At 36.0% G+C, this 17,922-nt stretch overlaps 1 protein-coding gene across 3 annotated transcripts in view; it reads left to right on the top strand.

Annotated features, from left to right (window-relative positions):
• Positions 1-17,922, top strand: part of Tbc1d5 (TBC1 domain family member 5) — a 463,147-nt gene that overhangs the window by 24,867 nt on the left and 420,358 nt on the right. For all 3 annotated transcript variants that reach the window (XM_021186156.2, XM_021186155.2, XM_029471255.1), the window contains exon 2: positions 11,414-11,476. The gene's annotated coding sequence lies outside the window, so the exon portion shown is untranslated. The remainder of the gene's footprint in view (positions 1-11,413; positions 11,477-17,922) is intronic.

Here is a 17,922-nt window from a genome sequence, read left to right as displayed (position 1 = left end):
GGTTTTTCGAGACAGGGTTTCTCTGTGTAGCCCTGGCTGTCCTGGAACTCACTCTGTAGACCAGGCTGGCCTCGAACTCAGAAATCCGCCTGCCTGTGCCTCCCAAGTGCTGGGATTAAAGGCGTGCGCCACCACGTCCAGCTGAATTGACCCATTCTTATCACCTTGTATAAAGCTCAAGTCTAAGTGGATCAAGGAACTCCACATAAAACCAGAGACACTAAAACTTATAGAGGAGAAAGTGGGGGAAAAAAACCTCAAGATATGGGCACAGGGGAAAAATTCCTGAACAGAACAGCAATGGCTTGTGCTGTAAGGTTGAGAATCGACAAATGGGACCTCATAAAATCACAAAACTTCTGTAAGGCAAAAGACACTTGTCAAAACAAAAAGGCCACCAACAGATTGGGAAAGGATTTTTACCAATCCTAAATCTGATAGGGGACTAATATCCAATATATACAAAGAACTCAAGAAGGTGGACTCCAGAAAATCAAATAACCCCATTAAAAATGGAGTACAGAGCTAAACAAAGAATTCTCAGCTGAGGAATACTGAATGACTGAGAAGCACCTGAAAAAATGTTCAACATCCTTAATCAACAGGGAAATGCCAATCAAAAGAAGCCTGAGATTCCACCTCACACCAGTCAGAATGGCTAAGATCAAAAACTCAGGTGACAGCAGATGCTGGCAAGGATGTGGAGAAAGAGGAACGCTCTTTCATTGCTGGTGGGATTGCAAAGTTGTACAACCACTCAGGAAATAAGTCTGGAGGTTCCTTAGAAAATTGGACATAGTACTACCGGAGGATCCCGCAATACTTCTCCTGGGCATATATCCAGAAGATGTCCCAACAGGTAAGAAGGACACATGCTCCACTATGTTCATAGCAGCCTTATACAATTTGCAAGACACATGAAACTCAAGAAGAAGAAAGATCAAAGTGTGGATACTTTGTTCCTTTTTAGAATGGGGAACAAAATACCCATTTAAGGAGTTACAGAGACAAAGTTTGGAGCTGAGATGTAAGGAAGGACCATCCAGAGACTGCCCCATCCAGGGATCCATCCCATAATCAGCCACCAAATGCAGACACTATTGCATATGCTAGCAAGATTTTCCTGATAGTACCCTGTTATAACTCTCTCTTGTGAGACTGTGCCAGTGCCTGGCAAATACAGAAGTGGATGCTCACAGTCATCTATTGGTTGGAACACAGGGCCCCCAATGGAGAAGCTAGAGAAAGTACCCAAGGAGCTAAAGGGGTCTGCGACCCTATAGGAGGAACAACAATATGAACTAACCAGTATCCCTAGAGCTTGTGTCTCTAGCTGCATATGTAGCAGAAGATGCCCTAGTTGGCCATCATTGGGAGGAGAGTCCCTTGGTCTTACAAGGATTATATGCCCCAGTACAGGGGAATGTCAGGGCCAGGTAGTGGGAGTGGGTGGGTTGGGGAGCAGGGTGGGGGGAGGGTATAGGGGACTTTCGAGATAGCATTTGAAATGTAAATGAAGAAAATAGCTAATAAAAAATTGTTGTTTTTTTTTTTAAAAGACCAAGTAAGTAGATTGATGTATCAGTAGATCTCAAAACTACTATTGAATTGAAAAGTAACAAGTATTTTTAGTGTGATACATTTATGATGATTGAAAGATATATAAATACAACTTTATTATGTAATTAAAAGATGAGATGTGAATTTACCTCCATACTAGGAGTGTGGCTACTATTGAGGAGGTGACTCTAGAGTAGTGGTTCTCAATCTTCCTTGTGTTACGACACTGAAATAAAGTTCTTCATGTTTTGACCACCAACCTTAAAATTGTTATTAAGGTTGCACTGTTAACTTCATGAGTTTAATTTTGCTACTGTTATGAGTTGTAATGTAAAGTTTTGATATGCAAATGGTCTTATGTCACCCCTGTGAAACAGTTGTTTGACCTTTCTAGGGGATATGACCCACAGCTTGAGAACTGCTGCTCTAAGGTAGACCCTCCTCTGTAGAGACTGTGTCCATTAGCTTCAGTTTATTTTTTATACTGTACAGAGAATGAACAGATACTCTTTTACATTCATTTCAACTAGAAGGCATGATATAAATTTTACTCAATATAAATTTTGATTGGCAACAACACAGATATTGTAATGGTACTATGCGCATTTCTTAAAAATACTTTTGCAAATTTCAACCTGAAAAGCGTGTTAGTAAATTTGCTGAAAGGCTTAGTATAGCATGTTTATGTTTTTCCATGTCTTCCTGTGTCAGAAGATGTCTTGGCTTTCCATAAAGATATATAAACATGTCTTTTGTTATTTATGTGTCTTTTATGTGCAATGGTGAATGAACTGCACTAAGTAACAGTAACTATTAAATTTGTGTCTAATTTACAAAGATAAAAACCAGCATAAAGGATTACTAAACTAGTTTGTCCATCTGATTTTTGTGAGGTAAAATCTTGATAACATTGTTTCTATAGGAGAATATAAAGTATTTCTCTTGCTTAGATCTTTGTTACATTGTTTTTTGTTGTACAAGTTTTCGATTAGAGTAGTTTAAGTCAGTAAACATCCATGAAGTAAAATTTGGTCTCTTAAAGTGATTCTAGAAATTTATTCATAAACTATTCATAGAGTTCTTGTTGACTAACATATTTGACATGGGCTGCACTTGACTATATACATTTTACAAATGTTATTGAAGATTGAATATGAGTGTAGTAATATCTCTGATAACACAAGGATTAATTTTAATATAAAACAAAATGACAGTAAAATGAAATGGAAATGGTATATAACCTTAGCTTTTCTTCATGTGACATGAGAATAAGTATCTCAAACATAGTATAATTAAAAGTTATAATAACTATTCTTGATGTCTTTGAATTTAAATTATCTTAAATTAAGTAACAGATTTAAATTGCATTTATAATTATATAGCAGTTTATACTTTTTAAACAAAAAGCATTTACCAAAAATTATCCCAAGTTTAGGGAACCTAATTTAAATTGAAAAACTTTAAATAACCTTTAGTTAATTATTTTTATTTACATTTGTTAGTAGGAACTTAAATCCAAAAATAATAACCTATATATCTTTACATGTAAATGTCAATCTAATCAAAAGATGACTGAAAATTAACGACTTTATTTACAAAAAGGTCGTAGAATTTTAGATCTAATTTTTTTGTTAAAAGATTTCATATAAATTATAAGAATAGCTTAATTGTAAAATTCATAACGATAATTTAAATTCAGAATATTTAATTTATTATAATTTCAGCTCAGATATATAATTATGAATAGTTAGGATTTTCAGTATATAGAATTGAAAAGAAGTCACATAACCTTTTAAGATAATTTTTATAATTAGGTGAGAACAAGGCATGAACTATTTCTACTTGATTTTCTTGCTAATATTTACAGCTTAACACTAGTGTTAGTTCTTAATTGATAGGAAAGTTGATGATAAAGTAGTTGGCAAGTATTCTTTTGTAGAATAATATGTAGTGAATTTTAAGAATTAACCATTGAAAAATAAAATGCTACTTCAAAAGTTTCAGAAGAACCTAGCCTGGTGGTTCAGGCTGAAATCCCAGGTACTTGGCTGGTGGAAGCAAGAGGATCAAAAGTTGGAGGATAGCCTTACCAATTAAATAATGCCCCACTCATCCTAAAAGAAGGAAAAAAAGAGGAAAGAAAAGCAGACTGGGAATATAGCTCAGTGGTAGGAACCTTGTCCAGGGTGTGTGAGGAGGCCCAGGGCTTGTTTTCTGGTAACACATTAATGTGTGGGGTGGACATTTGCATGTAATCATGTGTTTGTATTGGTCTGTCTGTGTATATAAAGGTATTCTTAATTCATTTATGTGTTCAGTTTTTTAGGGAATAATAGCTGGTTAACTCTAAAACTTTCATATATTTTCTTTAAAATATAAAATTTGAGCTATTTTTAAAAGAAGAATAGTATTGTGATTTGAGCAGTTGACCTTTCATGCAAAGCAGGCTGTGTTCTTGTCAGTTGTGGACTTTAAAGGGCTGCTTTGGAGTGGGGAAAGAGTTGCTACGAGCATCATTACAAGGCAGTATATTTCACATGGAAGAGAAATGCCTAAGATACGAATTTGAGGTTGTATTTCCAGAGCAGTGGCTAATGCAGCGCCTGCTTTATAGATGTTTTGGAATAAGTGTCTGTGATCCTGACTCTTGGTTTTTGTATTTAGATATTGTGGTTTTGGTTATTAAAATCTCCACAATAATGTTCACATGCTCATTGACACTGACAGATTTAGATGTAAGCCTTTTTTTTTTTGGATGAAAATTAAAAAGTAATACCCTTACAATTACTTTTACTATTTAAAATTTATTTTTAAAGTATATTAAGTTTTATTTTATTTTGTTCAAAATTTTGTTTACTTATTTATCTTTCATATTTAAAATGAAAAAGTCACAATTTGGGGAACATTTTTTTTTGTATGTGAATATGCATTTTAAAGCCTGCTTTAAGGAAAAAAAAGGAACTGGGATACATATGGTATAGGTATAATGATAACAGTAAAATCTCAAAAGTCACCATGTATTAGTTTATTTATATATTTGTCTTAGAATGGGTTGGTATTTAAGCTTGGTATGTGCTGTCAAAGTTTGAAATGGTAAGGCCAAATAGTCTCCTATCCTGAACATTAATAGCTAGTTGTAGTAGCTTATTTTCTTTTTACTTCACCATAAACTTCTGACTTAAATTTAGTTTTAACTTATTAAATTGTTTGCTGTTTTCTCAGGCATTATATCATTACAGAACAGGCATAGTTTGGAGAATTCGCAAATTTGAGAATCCTACCACTGATTTTCTCTTATGGTTTAACTCTCTCTCTCTCTCTCTCTCTCTCTCTCTCTCTCTCTCTCTCTCATGTATGTATGTATGTATGTATGTTTGTATGTATGTATGTATGTAGGCTGCACATGGATTTCAGTGAACATGGGTCTCACTGATTCACCCAGATGAGCTGCACAGTGAGCCTCAGAGATCCTTAGGTCTGTGCCTCCTCAGTGCTAGGATCATAAGAGGGTGATAAACACTTTCCAGACTGAACCATCTTCCTAGCAACATAACCCTTTACTTTTTATGGCTGATTATGGATGACAGTTTTTAGCTACACTTAGTCTTTACTTTGATGGGAATTTTAATCTTTTCTTTTTTTCTATTTAAATTCTTTTTTGCTATTCTTAGAGGTAGGTGTTGATGAATCTTACCAACTCCAGTTAGCAATTTCATTGAAACACAATCTTACTAAATTATTTGTATTGGGTGGCTCTGAGTCAAGTAGGTTATTATTATTATTATTATTATTTTTAATTTGCTATGTATGCCTAATGATTGTCTTTTCAATTCTATGGTAGCATGAAGTGGATTTTAAATATTATTCTTTTTACATATTGCATGATATTACTAATACTAAGTCTTTAGCCATTACTGAATCTTTTTTCATATATAGCCAGGATTCCTTTGAGCTATTGTGATGCTTCGGTTAGTTATATATCAAATATTAGAAAAAACAAATATTTATGAAGGTATTATGTTTGTCTTTGTATGATGCCACAGTTTCAGTTTACTTAGTAGATTTTACATTTACATTTGATTTCAGAATATTTTAAATGATCCTGTCTTGTGAAATAAATTTAGAGTTTCTAGTATAAATACGAGCACCAACATCTTCAAAAGAACTGTATTTGAAAGTAAAAGAATCTGTTGTATTTGAAGTATTTAAAAGATAAGTATGCTGGTATATGTAGCTCACCTCATGGTGAAGAGAATAGATATTGAAAATTGGAAACCTGTTCAATGTAATTGAAAATATTTTCAGTTCTCAGTACTGTTGTAATTCTTTATTTGTATAGTGTATGAGTGTTTCTATACACAATTGTATGTATAAATATGTGTACATATTTGCATATAAACCACAGCATATGTAAAAGTAAGAAGACAAGGTCTCTGTCAGTTTTCCTTTGTGTATGCCAATTCTGCATCTTCTTGGCAGTTCTTCTGTCTTTTCCTTCTATTTTCCATTAGCAAGTTGAATATTATATATAGTTTCTTTTTTATGTTTTTTAATAATATTGATATGTGGCAGGATTTTCCCTGTCCAACCAAAGGCCTCCTGCTGCACTAATATTTAAACTAATTGGAAAGGGAAAATCCTGTCACATATCACCCTTTCTCTTTAAATAAATTAAAAAAAGATCCTGCCACATTGATCTATTAATATTAAAAACACATTGTTTTTATGGGTGTTTTGCCTCCATGTTTGTATGTGTCATGCGTGCCTGGTACCCTCAGAGACCAGAAGAGGGCATTGTAACCCTTGGAACTGGAGTTAGAAATGGGTTTGAGCTACCATGTGAGTGCCGAAAATTGAACTTAGGTCCTTTGGAAGAAGCCAGTGCTCTTAACTGCTAAGCCATCTGCAGCCCCTCTATTTGTATTTCAGACCAGTGCTTTTCAAAGTATCATAACAAAGACAGTGCTGAGGGACAAAATGATTTCATTTTTCTATGATGAATTAAAGACAAATTGAGAGTGTATGTCTAGAAACTTTTATAGTAATCTTCCATTGTTGTGGCATCTAAGAGTGTGATGCAAACTTTTACTGTATTTTACAAGGTTTGTCTTTAATACATTGACAGTGTGAAGGGTTGATTTCCCTCAAAGGTAGCTTCTGTTCTTTTTATCTTTCAGGTGGTTTTACATCGTTTCTTTTTGCCTTCTTTTCATTTGAGATAAATCTAGAAGATGAATTTCTTTTCTGTTTAAAAGAACTGATTTGTTGTAGCTCTACCTTTTACGCTGAATGAAAATTACACATTTTTATTTTATGACTGTTAGCTGTGTAACCTTTTGTTTTTTAAGCCACTTTTACTAAATAATAATTCAAAAAATTGAATGCTCTGCTATCTAGTTCTACTCTTGTTTATACTGTTTTTTGCTAATTGCATATGTTATATATACATATACACATGCACATAGCTTGTGTGTGTGTTTGAGACACACAGACAGACAGACAGACAGACACATACACAGAGCAAGAGGGAGGGAGGGAGAGAGGGAGAGAAAGAAACAGAGACAGACAGACTGACTGCTGGAGTAGTGTTTGTTTTAAAGGATACTTTATGGTCTCATTCCAAGAGAATTGTTGCAGTGTCAAATGACAACATTTTATTTTATTTTATTTTTTTCCAGTTGTCGTATCTTTCTTTCTTTTTTAAATTTAATTTTATTTGTAATTCATTTTTACACTCCATATTCCATTTCCCGCCCCTCCCCATCCACCTTCCAACTGCTCCACATCCCACACTTCTTCCCCACCCAATCCTCTCTCCACTTGGATGCCTCCACCCCCCACCCCACCTGACCTCTAAACTCCCTGGGGCCTCCAGTCTCTTGAGAGGTACATAATCTTTGAATGAATACAGACGCAGAAGTCTTCTACTGTATGTGTGTTGGGGGCCTCATATCAGCTGGTGTATGTTGTCTGTTTGGTGGTCCAGTCTTTGAAAGATCTCTGGTGTCCAGATTAATTGAGACTGCTGCTGGTCCTCCTACAGGATCGCCCTTCTCCTCAGCTTCTTTCAGCCTCCCCTAATTCAACAACAGGGTCAGCTGCTTCTGTCCATTGATTGAGTGCAAATAACTGCATCTGACTCTTTCAGCTGCTTGTTGGGTCTTTCAGAGGGCAGTCATGATAGGTCCCTTTTTGTGAGTGGTCCATAGCCTCAGTAATAGTGTCAGGCCTTGGGACCTCCCCTTGAGCTGGATCCTACTTTGGGGTCACTGGACCTTCTTTTCCTCAGACTCCTCTCCATTTCTATCCCTGTAATTCTTTCAGACAAGAACAATTATGGGTCAGAGGTATGACTGTGGGATGGCAACCCCATCCCTCACTTGATGTCCTGTCTTCCTGCTGGAGGTAGGCTCTGTAAGTTCCCTCTTCTTACTGTCAGGCATTTCATCAAAGTTCCCTCCTTGTGAGTCCAGGGAGTCTCTCACCTCCAAGATCTCTGGTGTATTCTGGGGTCCCCTCAACCTCCTATTTCCTCAGGCTGCCTGTTTGCATTCTTTCTGCTGGCCCTCAGGGCTTCAGTCCTTTCCCCTCATCCAATACCAGATCAGGTTACCTTCTACCCACCAACTGGTCAACCCCCAACCCTCCCACCGCTGTCCACTTTCCCTTCCAAGTCCCTCCCTCCCTCCCCACTTGTGATTGCTTTCTTGTCTCTCCCAAGTGGGACTGAGGCCTCTTCACTTGGCTTTCCTCCTCGATGTTGAGCCTTTTGAATTCTGTGGACTGTATCTTGTGTATTCTGTATGGGTTTTTTCTTTTTTCTTTCAAAACATGGATTAATGACTAGTAGAGATAATAGGGGAAGTGACTAGTAGGTGTGACTGTACAGGGGTAATAGCAAGGAGATATTTGTGATTTCTCTAGAAATTATTTTATATTAGAATATAATATTTTGAAATAGCAACTTTATATAGTTCTTGACTTTTGATAGATTATCTTCGGAGCCTTGTACATCAGAATATAAATTCATTTTCACCATCTTAGGAGCATTCCCTTAAGAATGAAAGATGGCTTTTGAGTTTTCTTATTGTTTCTAAATTTTCTGTATTTGTATATTGCTTATGTGGGCACTATAGTTTATTGCTACCCAAATAGTAAAGTAAAACATAATTTGCCAATGACTTTTGAATATGTATCATAATGTGATTGTTGTATCTTGTTTTCAATCCAGCTAGAAACCAGTACCCCTAGGTGTATCAAATTTAGTACATATGACTTCTGTGGGTTTTTTGTTTGTTTGTTTTTCGTTTATAATATTATCTTTTTTGCCCCCCTGAGACAGGGTTTCTTTGTGTAACAGAACCCTGGCTCTCCTGTTCTTGCTTTATAGAGGAGGCTGGCCTCAAACTCACAGAGATCTGCCTGCCTCTACATCCTGAATACTGGGATTAAAGGTTTGTGCCTTCACGCCCTGTGTCTATCATCATTTTTATTTAAAAAATTTACTATATAAATATACATACTTGAATGTTTTTCCTTCTTTAATGTCTACCCCATGCTCCCATCTCCCTACTTACCCCAGTGTTTTTTTTAATTCTCTTTCTTTCTTTTTTGTTTTTGTTTGTTTGTTTGTTTTTTCGAGACAGGGTTTCTCTGTATAGCCCTGGCTGTCCTGGAACTCACTTTGTAGACCAGGTTGGCCTCGAACTTAAAACAAAAAAATAAACACAAAACAGAAAGCACAATAAAATCCCCCACAAAAATGAAAATGAAAACAAATGAAAGACTAGTGTCTTAATTATTCTCTTGCTATGAATAGACATTATGACCAAGGCTACGGGATCAGAGAACTGTAAGAGTGGGGTAACTCTTCCTTCCCCTCTGCCCCCCCTCCCCGCCCTGTCCAGGACATTACCTACCATAGTAGCCAGGTTAAATTTTCTCTCCCCTTATAAGGTCATGTAGGGCAGTTGCTGGAATCCCCCTGTATGCAAATGAGATATCGCCTGTGCCCTGGCCTGGCCAATAATGTACACTTTCCAGAAAGCCCCTACCCAGCCTACAAAGGTTTAAGTGAACCTTGTTCCCCCCCATTAATTGTGTTACCACTGCTTGAGGTCTCTTCCACAACTGGCTGTTCTTATTGTTCTCAAGATCTGCCTGTCGAGATTGCCACGCTAAGGTCAGGAGGCAAAGTCTAACCAGCACACGACACCTCAGCTAATGAAGTATTGAACTGGGGGCTTGCTCATAATTTTTGAAGGTTAGGTTATTAGGGCAGGTACTGAAGCAGTAGCTGAGCTTTACATCTTGGTCTATAGGCATCAATCAGAGGAAGACTGGGCCTGCTGTAGGCTTTTGAAACCTCAAGCCCACTCATAAGAAAGAAGGCCCACCTTCTTCAACATGGCCACACCTCCTAATCCTTCCCAATCACTTCACCAATTTGGTACTAAGCATGCAAATACATGAGCCGTAGGGGCCATTGTTACACTATCATAACTAATATGAAAACAGTGCCTGAACAAACCAAAATAAAACAACAAGTCCACATTAGTCAGGCTTTTCTAAAAGAGCAAAACTTACAGAAAATACACACTTTTCCCTCCTTCCCTCCCTCCCTCCCTCCCTCCCTCCCTCCCTCCCTTCCTCCCAAGGTCCAAGAACATAAGTACACCAGGCTAGATGTCTCATCTGGTCTTCAGTATATTGCCAGAGTCCTGAAAAAGTAAGCTCTAATACTAGTGAAGGAATGGACAAGCAGACAAAGACAGCAAGTTTCTTTCTTCCATGTCCTTTCTATAAGCTGTCAGCAGAAGGTGGGGGCTCCAGATTAGGTGGATCTTCCCACTTCAAAAAATCTGTATTAAAAGTGGGTCTTCCCACTTCAAATGATTTCATTGTAGTGAAGTTGACAAGCAAGAATAGCCATCACAGGTGCTTTTAAGATTTATTATTACTATGTTTAATTCTGTGTGGTCATATGTTCCTAGAGAATGCAGCTGTCTAAAAAGGCTAGGGCATTGGATTGTTACCCCGGAGTTGGAGTTGTATGGGTGGGGTGTGTGTCTTTCTGCTGAGAATGGAACTCTGGTGTTCCTGATAATCTGTGTCCCCACTTAACCACTGAAGCATTACTTCAGCACCTCAAGTAATTTAATAGTAGTAAATAGTGTTTTAGGAAACAGTTGATAACTTTAAGGCAAACTATAGAACTTAAAGGTTGTATATTGTATGGCAGAATGTTTTTGTATTTTTGAAAAAAAATTGATAGCTGATAAAACCATTTTTATGACTACTTTGCTGCTTAGTATTGTTTTTAAAAATGTTTATAACTTCAGAGTTAAGTAAGTGAAGAACAAAAAGCTAACAAAATCCTGAAAGTTTATGGACAAATCAGGACTATTTCAAGCTTTCTGTATTTTGTGGAACACATGAGAAACTAGATAAATGTTCAATGAGGACTACTTTATGTCTTATAGTTTGACCCTATGCTATGCTAGGTAGAGTGTGACTTAATTCTGATTGTAACAGTTAAATGATCTCATTGTATTCTTTCCAATATTTTGAGGTTTTCAAATTTAAGGACACGTAAACGTTCTTAAATTCAGATGTCAGCCAGTTACTTTGTCATGTTTTGTCTTCATATCTGAAATCATGCGAATCGTTCCAGCTTATATGTCAGCTTCAGTAGAAAAAGCTTCTTGCTGAGGCTGAATTTCTAGAACTTGACATAGTTTGTGACTAATGTGACTTACTTCCATTATTTTCTGTACTCATAAAATATGGCTTACATGTGAATGAAATGCTGTCTGTGTTAACTAAGGTTGTGCTTGCTGTTGTCCCACTGCAGAACATTTCTAATGACTTGGTGAAGATAGGAAAACCGTCGGAAAGGCTGAAGTACTGTCAAACTGTAAGTATATTTTTGAAAAGAAGTTTAAGAATATCCATGTCTTTTTGCTTTGGAGAAAATATATTAAAGATATATGCAAAATATGGAGGTGGACATTATAATCATCTTAATAATTTATAAGAACTAATTCTGTGTTGCTTTTAAAAATTGAAAATGTGGTTTTATATATTAAGATGAGGATTTTCCCAATAGCATTGACAAATATTTCTAATTCTAACAAGGATTGATCTATTCTGTATACATTTGCTTATTTAAAACTATCAGAATCCAGAAAATCATTGTAATTTTATAGGTTGTGATTTGTTTGGGTGGCTTATTGTTTAGGTTATTTTACAGAATTATTTATTTGCTGATTTATTTATGTATTTCATTATTTATTTATTTGATTATTTAGTAAATTATTTATCTGATGAATTATTAATATATCTTCATGACATGCTTTAAATTATTTATAACTTAATTTTGAGTTTATTGCTTTTAGACGCTGCATTGTTACTGACTAGTTTTGATCTTTTTCTTTGTGGTTCTTAAAAATTAAAGTATTAGCTCTAAGGCAGAGAGTATATTCATTCCAGTGCCATAGACTTCTTTTATTTTTAGTTTGTGGTTAATTTATGACAGTGGTAAGATTTTAGCTATGCTTTGCTGTACAGCATTAAATTTACCCTTTTAGGGTTACCAAAATGTGATAAAGTGTCAGGGTATTGTGTATGTGGTCATTGTGAGTTGTTTGCTGATTAATGATACAGTGTTTCATGTGTAAACAAAAATGGAACTTGTTAAACCTAACTCCACATTATTTTATGTCTCTCTAAAGGCAGGTCTGCATATTGTTTTAGAATAAATGGTGGAATTATTTGATTATAGTGGCAAGTCTGTTTTACCACCGGAATGCTTTTAGGAAAGTTTATGGAATTGAATTGCAACTTAGATTTGGATTCTTTTTTTTGTTTAAAGTCTTATTATGTGGGTATTTGGAAAGCAGCAGGGCTTTGCTTGAGTGACTTATGAATAGACAGTCGTGTGAGTGAACAAAGGCATGAGATGTGTGCAGCAGGGCCTTCATCCCCATCCTTACACTGAATGACTGTGTGCTTTACAGTCTCAACACTGGGATAGAAGCTGCGTTGTCTATCTCAAGTTGAGATGCTGTGACTATAGAGAGATTCTGTAACAGAACTGTCAATTTGCACATACATGCAAACTTCCTATTTTGAAGTATTGAATATGTTAATATTTAATTAAAATGTTCCAGTAATATCTTCTAATCTTGTCATGAAAAATGTTCTACAGTGATTTATGTAACATAGATTAGAAGTGACTTTTGTACTCTAGAGATAAAAATCTTGATACACTGTTAGATGTGAAATTCTATTTTGAAATGTTCTTGAGTATATTTGTGTGGTCTTTTGAAGAAAAAAATTGCTTTCTCTATTGCTGAATAAAGTATATATTATCAGTCATGATAGCCTACTGAGGGTACAGTACTATTATTCACACCTATTGATAGAATACTAACTGAATTATACAAGTGGGCATTCCTTTGATATTACACATGTATGTACCGTTACTCAAGCACAGGCATCTGGGAATTCCTTTTGGCAGTAAGATGATTTTGAGAGCTTGTGTTTTCAAAGAGATTAGTATAGCCTATTATAGGTAGTATTAATCAGTTATTACATATGCTGCACAGTGTTTATGTGTTTAACTTGGATTTCTTGGCTTTCCCAATGAAGTAGCCACGCTGATTGTAATCTTTTATTTTGAGGATGAGGCCTAGAGAGTTGGAAATGTTAAGTAACTTGCTCATTGTCATATAGCTGAAAGTAAGTGGACGGCTCTGGGATTAGGAATCATTTAGTTTGATCAAGGGGCCTTTCTATCTGGTTACAGTTTTATATTTGTAGATAGTATAATATAGTATTTAACCAGATTTCTCTACAGTTTAGAGGATTACTTGCTTACCCGTCTCTTACAGGTTTAGCTAGCTCAGTATATTCAGTTTCTGTTAGACTTACATTTCTCAAATAGCAGATCAATACGTGAACCACTTGGATTTTTCTGAGTGGTATTTTACAATTTGTATTGTTGAACAAAACTGCATTTCTGTATCTCTGAGATCTTGTGTATTTGCCTGGTAGACAACCAGTTCTAAGATCAGATCTTTGGCAGTTAAACTCAAGGCCATTCCCAAGGCTCTGTTTGTTCAAATATGACTTGTTCATAGGAGCAATATTTTTAGGACTAGATGCATAATTTAAAAAGAATGTCTGATGCTTAGGTTTCTCATACATGACCACAAACTATTAAATCAAACCTTAATATAGTGCCTAATACACAGATGTCTTTAACATGCTTATAACAGGACAAAGTAATCATTTTAGCTTCTAACACATCTACTTATATTTGAGACAGGGTCCCATTTTCTAGCTCAGGCTAGCCTGGAACTTGTTATGCTTTTCTTTCCACGCCTGAAGTGTTGGTATCAAAGACATACACCACCATGCCTTCTCCAATATGTCTTTTAAAGCTCATATAATTATCTAAAAGATTCTTGGGAGTCTCAGAGAGTAAGATAAGGTGTCAGTTTGTATGAGGCTGCTGAGAAAATTTTTCTTCAACTTTTATTTGCTACTTGAAAACAGGGTACTCTCCTTCCTGGATCCTAAATATTTATTCAAATTATGTCGTATCAAGAAATCATCCATAGTTTCATTAGTGACGTGAAATACTACCATTGCTATGATGGCTATAATTGTCTCCTTATGGTTAGGACAGTTTTGAAACTGTTACTTGTCAAGATAGAAGGTTGTATAGTGGAATCATCCTGGGTTCTTTTAACATCTGTCAAGAGGACTTTTACTTGACATACAATAAACTTGTTTTCTGGTATATATAAAACTAAATTTTATTAGGAGCCTGATTTTAAACTTGTCTTCTTATATAAATTAAACCACTTCCTATTATAGGTTCTGATAGCCTGTATATTGTCTGTTGAGCAGGACCTTCACTTGGTCTGCAATATTATTAAACTTGTTTATAAGAGTGTCTTTTATTCTCCTAATATAATTGTTATCCCAAAGCCTCACTGCTGAATGAGCTCACCCTTTCTAGTTCTTTCTCAACTCCCCTTGGCAGGCTCAACTCAGCTGTTCTGGCTCAATCTCCTCTCCAAGCTGTTTGATTCAATCGGGTTTCTCTCGTCTTCTCACTGAATTGCTTTGCTTGGCCTCAAATTAACTTGGGTAATCTGTCCTAATCTTCTAGTTCCTTCTTAGTCTTTGGCTGCAACGGCCTCTTCTGAGCTGCACTGAGCTGCATGAACAGCTGCATGAACTCATGCACAAACTCAGCTGTACTGCCCTGCATTCACTGTGCTGATTCCCATTGACTCAACTTCTTGCCAACCAAATCTCTCCCCCGGCTCTGCTCTTACATAGCTTCTCTTTCCGGTGCTGTTCTCCTGAGAGTTGGGCAAATTGTATCTCTGACTCGTTCTGTCAGTTCTTTTTCTGACTCATCACTTTGTCTGCCCTTCACTCTCAAGAATGGCTGCTTCCTTTTTCAAACTAATTTTACCTTAAATGTTTCTTCTAAAGGTACATTCCAGCCAGATCACACATATCTAGAAGGTCTTTAGATATGATCAGTGCAGCCATGTTGCTGGATTAAAATTCCTCTTTATTTGTTTTCTTATATAGATAACACTAGTTTTTATTGTGGACCATTATTTGTCTTTTGTTTGTTTTATATCAACCAATGTGGGTTGGTAGCTATGTCTTTTGAGAAAGGCTGATACTATATTGCTCTTGCAAACTATCATTTTTCTTTTACTTGTTAAATTATGCCTGATTAATAGGAAGTGATGTAATACTTTGTTATAGCCAAGTTTACGCATACTCTTTTTTTAATTTCTAATTCTTTACATACGAATATTTTGATCATAGTTTTTCCCTTTCCTTTAGTTTTCTTAGATCTTAGATCCCCACCTAGCTTCATGTTTTATCTGTCAAAACAAAACAACCAAGAAAATGAAACAAAACACAAAATAAAACCTACTAAATCATAATAGAAAAGTATACATAAAAACATGGAATTCATTTTTTATTGGTCAGCTGCTCCTTAACATGAGACCTGCCCTGGAGCGTGGTTGATATTCCCAGCGACACTCCATTGAAAAAACTCCTTTTCCCTCTCTGACCTCGTATTAATTACACATAGCCTTTTGGTTAGAGTTGGAACTTTGTGTCCACTTGTCTCCTTTGAATCTGTGCAGATCTTGTGTGTGCTGTCACAGTCTTTGAGCTCATGTGTGTATTAGTCCTGTGTTGTCTGAAGGAGGCTGTTTTCTTGGAATCATCTACCACTTCCGGCTTGTATACTATTTCTGCCTTTTCTTTCACATAGATCCCTGAGCCTTAAAGGGATGGGTTTCATAAAGACATCCCAATTAGGGCTGAGTGCTTAGAATTTATTTTCAAGGTGAAAGTACAAAAAAGGGTATTATGGGAACAGAAAGACAAGCAGGAAAAGTGGACCACAATAAAATGGACAGTTGTACATTTTTTCTTTAATGAAAAACTGCCATACTTTTGAGTTCTTTTTACCTAGTAAGTATGGTAATTGACAGCATATTTTACATTGTACTAAAAGCTAATTTGTTTAAACCTTCAGAATTTATAATTTTGTTGAATGATCCAGTGATCATATTATTTTTTCTTTAACAGCTGTGCTATGTGTCACATATGTTGATAAAGTTGGCAGTTTTGCCAAAACAGTTTTCAATACTATTTTTCTGAGTAAAGTGTTGTGTGAGAAAATAGAAATCTTTGAGAGTGTAGCTTAAATTTTCTCCTCTTCCCTTCCCCAACCCAGGTATAGTCTTTTTGTCTTTTTTCTTGAGTCAACTTACATTTTTAAGCCTCCAGTTAGAATCTAAAAACTTAATTTCTAGTTTCTGTTTAGATTATAGATGAGTTGGTATTTTTAACTAGGTAACTATAGAGGTATGCTTGTAGACTAAAAAACTGAACAATTCTTTTTAAAATTATTTATTTATTTATTTATTACACTCCAGATTTTATTCCCTCCATGGTCCACCCTCCAAATGTTCCACATCCCATATCTCCTTCCTATCCCCCTGTCTTCACGAGGATATCCCCCACCCCACACACCCCACCAGACCTCAAATTCCCTGAGGCCTCCAGTCTCTTGAGGGTTAGGTGTATCTTCTCTGACTGAGCCTAGACCCAGCAGTCTTCTGCTGTATGTGTTGCGAACCTCATATCAGCTGGTGTATGCTACCTGGTTGGTGAATAATTCTTTAGCAATGATTCTTATTCATTCGTGTGTATGATATTACATGAATTTTCTTTAGAAAGATTTATTTAAACCTAGTATCAAGTGAAAGAGGTGTTACTACACGCTCCCTCAGTTTTGTCACCTAATGGAACATTGCATGAAATAATAGTGTCTTTCTAATTATGATAATACGGCTATGTCTTGGATCCTTTATGACACGTAAATGTATGGCCAGAGAACTTGTTAAACAGAAGATTTCCTTAATATCCCATCCATTTTGTGGATAATATGTGAAGAAGTAATTTCAATCTCTGCACTGATGTTTTGTTTTGTTTGAAACAAAGTCAACACTGTGTAGCTTTGGGTCACCTGAAACTCACTATGTAGACCAGGCTGGCCTTGAACTCAGACCCCTTCCTCCTCCTGCCTCTCTAGTGCTGGGATACAAGGCATAGACCATCACACCCAGCCTGCTGCACTGATGCTTTAGGAGAACTCAGTTTTTCTTGTGCTGGAACTAGATTCTCTCTATGTAGCTGCAAGTTTGGTGTGTGACTGTTTATGTGACTTCTGGACTTTTTATTAAATTTATAGTTTATAAAATTAAAAAGAGGGGGTGTTATGTTCTGGGATTTCTTAGGGCACTTATTACAGATATATAAGAGTCTTTAATAATAAAAAATATGAGTCCCAAATGCAATTTTTAGGATTACTGTATTAGTATTTATGTTGCGCTTGGAAACAGGAAAAACTAAACACTGTGGGAACAAAAATATCAGGAATAAAACTATGCAAGTTAAATTCCATTAGTATGGTATGCTTACAGATATGTTGTATAATTTACTAGATCCTATATTCGACTTTAAATTGACTATCTACATAGAAGTTGGAGTATTAATGAGACCAATGTATACTTCCACATCATATTCTATCAGTGATGTAAGTCAAGGCAGGAACTCAAAGAGGGCAGGAAACTAGAGTGATGCAGAGGCCAAGGAAGGGAGCTGAATACTGGCTTGCTTCGCATAGTTTGCTCAGCCTGCTTTCTTTCTTTTTTCTTTCTTTCTTTCTTTCTTTCTTTCTTTCTTTCTTTCTTTCTTTCTTTCTTTCTTTCTTTCTCTCTCTCTCTCTCTCTCTCTCTCTCT

This window comes from Mus caroli, chromosome 17 (assembly GCF_900094665.2).
Source record: "Mus caroli chromosome 17, CAROLI_EIJ_v1.1, whole genome shotgun sequence".
Lineage (NCBI taxonomy): Eukaryota > Metazoa > Chordata > Mammalia > Rodentia > Muridae > Mus > Mus caroli.
Note: the sequence above shows the minus strand (reverse complement) of the source record. Positions and strands in the feature narration are given on the sequence as shown.